Consider the following 6,000-nt stretch of genomic DNA (forward strand, 5'->3'; position numbering starts at 1 on the left):
AAAATATCTGTTTTATTATTTCTGGCAAATTTAATCAACTTAACTTAATGTGACTTTTTAAACTTGCTTTTAGAGAAACTATAGTTAAATATTAAGGAGATTTCAAAATTTAAACTTTTAAAGCATATTTAATGTTGAAATTTACTTAGTTTTTAAAACGGATGTTATTTTCTGAAAAGATTTCGTTTTTTGAATGAACAATATGTACGTAATGTATACCAAATATGTTTTTTTAAGTAAAGTTAATTATTCAGCGAGCTAAGATTTGGTAACTGAATCTCTTAATTTCAAGAACGGAACAAGATTTTCATGATTATACCTGGATAGCTAGCTGATTTGAAAAAGGGATGGGTTTCAAATGTGACTTTTTCATCTGATTTATGAAAACAAAAAATTAGGTGATTTCAGGATATAACATAAACGTTTGTTTTAAATATCTTCTCAATCTCAAAGAAATTAAATTTGCCCTAGGTATAAATAAATAATAATGCCTTTGTTTCTGCTTTTTCTTTAGCAATAATTTCGAGATTTTTTTAATAAAAAAATTATGGTATTAACTTTTAATCACCTGATCTGTTTTTAATAGCAATAAACAAAACATTTAGGAGTTATGGAACATTAGGCTGAAACGGTGATAATATCAGTGTCAAATTTGCATTTCACTTTTTTATATACGTTCAAGATATTCTGAAATTGAATTTTAACCTGAAATAGTTTTTCTTTATGCATTTTCAGTTGATCATAAATTTATTGACTAAATTTAAAAACTCTTGCCTTCCCGTCCTTGAAACACCAGTACACTTTGACTGAAATAGGATTAAAAACATTATCCTATAATAGAAAGCTGAAAAGGAAAGATGTCACATAGTTAATAAGAAACAATACCATGTTGTTATTTTATTAGCTTATAATATAATTGTTCAGTATGGTATTTTTGTAAATAAAGGGTATTATTGTACATTTTGTAAAAAATAAGTAAGCTTTATATTTAATAATTATGACAATTATTAATTATTTAATAAGTCATTATAAGATTATAATTCAATGTTTTTTGTGGAATATACTTTTTGAGGATATTTTCTTCCCTAGGAATCCCAGCATTCAGTTGTTTGAAGCATTAAGTTCTAAGAAATTGTCTTGCTTCAACGTAGAATTAATTATTCACATGAAGTCCCTTAACCAAAGAAAATGCCTTACAAGGGTGTATTTTTGAACAACAGCTTTTATTGGAATAAATATTTTTATTTTAATACTATTACTAATATACAAACAAATATTTACGTTCACTAGAGTGAATAAGAGTACTGGATGTTGATGTTTGTTCTGGATTTGTCGCTAGCAACCAAACAAGTTAGCGGCTTGGTGTCTTTATAATTTTCCTCATGCGTTATGCGAGTTCAATCCAATTTCAATTTGAAAATTTTCCAAGAAGGTATTCTCTTAAAACAGATAGTCCAGGACTATTTTAACAACTATAAAAAATAATCTATGGATATTTTTTGTTATACAACAGCACGAGCAAAATAATTTTCTCTGCAAAAACATATGCACCAGCACTGATTATCGACCGCCGTTAAGTTAACTATATCTCTTATTCTTTGCAGTACTTTTATTTTTTTTTCAAAGAAAGTTTTGTCAGTAAAATGCACTATTTATAATCTGTATTTTGTTCTTCTGTTATGTAAATAACCAACTTAAAATACATATTTCGTAAGCTGAGAAAGCCCAATAGCGGGTGAGCGGTTTCTTTCTATTCAAAAATGTTTAGCGCATGTTACCTTATTATAAAAATGTGATGTGTACACCACATGACTTCCTTGTACGGAATATTAAATTATACACATTTTTTCTTGCATTTCCTTTAAACTTATTGGATTGAAATAAATCTACTTCGCCGACAGCGCATAAACCACAATAGAATAAATGCATTCTTTAAAATTCACTCTATTTGTTTACCATAGCGACACTCTGGCTCTAGATTCACTTAACAGTATTATATTTCGTTCATATTATAACACAATATGCACAAAATGTATATCATTTAAAGAATTATCTAATTGTTGCCTCATGTTTTATTCAAATACTATAATAAAGCTAGAACGATGTATAAAAGCAATTAAGCAAACAAAACAAAAAAGAAACATTTTTTCACAGACGATTGAGTATTTCTCATTCAATTAATTCAGTTATCACTTCGCGACAATGCAAAAATACATAAAAACTCAAAATATCTGTATTTTCTTCTTAATTACTTATTTCTTCGAAAAATTCCAGAAAGGATTAAGCATGATTTAATTCGCAATAATAAATGAAGGCGTTATCTTTGTTGTTGCGAAGCTACGTTTCTCTAGATTGGCAACAAATCCACTACTCTGCTGTTTCAAACGTAAACAAGCAATGGCCGCCATCAAAAAAAATTATTAGGCTTAGCGACACTTAAAAGAACTTTAAATTTGTTGATAATTCTAAAAACATTGCATAGAGATTTACTAAAGGCATAAAAACCTTAACCGGAAGATAAGAACAACATAAGTCAATCATTTTTAAAGCAAAAAATGTACAATTTACAAACATATAAGTGTAAAGAAACTGAAATTACTGAGCGGGGTAACAGAGTGGATATATATATATAAATATATAAAACATGTTACGGTGAAACACCGAAATCTGGAGACTGTCGACTTTCACCGGTGAATGTCAACATTTACATAGTCTCTTGGTGTATGTCCGAAATATTTTCCAAATACTCTTATTTCTGACTTACACCGGTCAATGTCGACATTCACCATGTACTAATGGTTAATGTTGAACATATAACAATATTATATTTTCTTCTCCGTAATCCAGTCGCGAATAAACGCACTTGAGACTTGAAATAAGAACATGAGAACCTAAAACACACAATACATTCAAAATGAGAAAGGAAAATAATAGAAGTTAAAAACTTACTTAATTATACAGTACGTTCTGAATGAGAAAATAAAATAACAGTAATAAAAATCTTACTAAATTATGTGATTCAAATCTTATTTATTGCAACAACTTAAACTATTATGGCACTTTATGATCTCTCCTTTCGACTTTCACCAGAGCATATCTGTGATTTTCGACATACACCGGAGAGGGTCCGAATATACAAGAATGTAGTGCAATATTCGATCTTTCACCGACGTATTTGGTCAATGTTGATATTCTCCGGTGAAAGTCGACATTCTCCAATTTCGGTCTTTCACGGTAACATATATACGTTTTGTGCGGCCGATTGCAGCCAAAATACGAGCTGCGCATCTATATGTTATATTAGTCCTATATGCAAAATTTCAACGTTCTGAGGTTACTCGTTTTTATGTTATGGAGTTATGGAGATACATACGTTCGTACAGATGCCACGAAAAATTCTCTTCAGAATTCATTTTAAAGCAGTTTTATAATTTTTTTCGGAGGAAAAGAGTCTTTTATTCTGTACTTACGTACAGATATCAAGCAAAAACTTTGTTAAGTTACATTCGAAAGTGGTCAAAATGGATATTTTCGTTGAAATATGTTGCCTGAAACTTTTCGCGATTACAATACTTCCTTTTTACTTCGTACAAGGAAGTAAACCATAACACCAATTATGTCAATAGTATTCAATATTAATCGTAGGTTTGTATTCGTAAATATAATGTACACAAAAGTGGCAGTAGAATAAATTTATATGAAATTTTATATCATAAAAATTTAGTTTAGAATTGTTCACAGCACTTGAAGATTATATTCCTAAAAGGAGTTGCGTCTCGTAAAGGACGTTTAAAGGGAAAGAATTCGTATTCATGCACATGAGGAAAAACGAAGAAACCTCCCCTGCAATAAACCCATTTGCCGAGATTTGAATTCCTTCAAATTACCAGTCTTTAACGAGCTTACCGATCTTAGCGCTCAGGGGTCACGCATATTTAAAAAATTGCTTATGTATTATAAGAAAAGGGGAACAGAAAAATTTAGAAAAATGTAATAAGAGCACAATAAGAATTTAATTCACTTAAAAGAGCATCCTTTTTGTTGGGGGGTATTTACAGAAAATAGTAACGTGTTTTCAGCTGAGTTCATTCATCAGAGAAAAACTTTGCATTTAAAGCTGTTTTTTGAAATGTTTCACTATACAAGGAATACAAAATGAAGCATAGACATTTTTTTCCCCACATGCACCCAAATGCACGCATTACCCTTTCCTGGATTTGAAGAACTCACAGAGAGAGAGAGAGTAGAAATACGGACAAGAGATTTTTATTGTTGTCTGACTAATAGCTTTGGGAATAAGTAGTCTTTCAGTCACTCAAGCTCCGACGCATTCAAATGCGAACGATTCTCAGAAGCTATTCGAACAAACAGGGCCAACGGGTTTAGTTATACTACATTACGAAGAAGATAAAAGTGGCGTCCACTATGTTAGAGGCCTTTTGGTGGTGAAATCTGTCAATGCATACATCAAGGGTTGGCCTCTTATCTGTTCATCTACGTCTGTAAAGAAATACAGCAGAAACATGTGTTCAAAAAGACCACTTTTATACTTCTAAATACTTTCGTTTTGACAGCAAGATTTTTAAAAAAATCAAGTTGTTTTTAATATAGAAAATAAAAGTAATAAGCTAATTTAAATTGTTTTTCACAGAATCAAGTAGGAAGATAAAATATTATTATATTTTCGTAGAGATTATTTTGCGAGTAATGTTTTTCAAGTTACGAATATCTCACCTAAGTGCATGTATTTTCAAATCAGATTTATTTAATGCCTAATTTACTAAGTTGTCTTAATTTACTAAACAATCGCACTTTCGAACATATAAAATACACATTAATACATACATAAAAATGAAATAAAATTTGAAAATAGTACAATTTAGGAATTAGTGTATTAAAAATAATTAAAAATTTATTGTGATATCACTTTTTGCGTTATATGCATTTATTTTATTTTTGTAATATGCGTTTAAATTTATTTTATTTCGGTATATGCATTTATTAGCCTTTGTTGTCAAATTTTGTCCGATTACTTGAATATGGCAAAGCAAACGGGATCTGTCTGTCTAAGGCTAGACATGTCGCCGTGGTAGGCTTTTTAAGTAAAACTCACTCATATCCATGTGACTCATATCCATGGGAAAAACTATGAAACCCAACCATGCAGCCAATTTGTTCGTTTTGGTTTCAGTGCGAGTGGAATTAGTAGTAATCAGCGGTCTTAGCTAGGTGGGCCATTATTGGGCTCTGATAGAATTTGAAAACCTGATAAATCGTATTTAATATACATAATATCAGTAAACGAACCAGATTTATAAAACAAAAATAAAATGCTTGTATCGGACATAACTAAATCTCGATATAACACATAATTACACTGATAAAGTGAGGTATTATATCACTGAATTCTAATACTAAGCGGAATATACATTAATTCTACATATAGAAAATTTTAGCAAATTTCGCGGGGAATGTCTGTCGGCAAAATCGTTATTATATACATCGTTATTTTAAATTCATTGCATATCTCGTATTTTTACTCTTGCCTCAAAACACATTTAATTTACAAATAACTTAATTTTTTATTTAAAATTAATAACTTTATTTCCCTATAGAAATTTCTCATAATCTTTTCAGTTATAGAATAACACACGCGAAACAATTTTCTCTTTACAAATATATGCGCTAGTAAGAAAATGTACTTCGACAGCAACTCATTTCGATAATGGTAAAATTTTTCTAAACATAAGAAATTTGTTACTTAAATTCATTTTTTCATTAAACAAAAAACAAAACAGAATGAGACATTATTAAAAATGTTTCATTGACATTTCATATTCTGAAAACAAGAACATTGCTATAAAAGCAAAGAAAAAAAAAAAAAAAAAAACAGCATATTTCATTTAACGGGGACCAACTTTGACGCATAAAATTTTCAATACAAAATATTTTAAGCATGTTATGCTGTAATCGTTTGGTTTATTTAATTATGGCAAAGCA

Source organism: Stegodyphus dumicola, chromosome 8, assembly GCF_044657685.1.
Source record: "Stegodyphus dumicola isolate Sdum_Otavi_A_Nest chromosome 8, ASM4465768v1".
NCBI lineage: Eukaryota > Metazoa > Arthropoda > Arachnida > Araneae > Eresidae > Stegodyphus > Stegodyphus dumicola.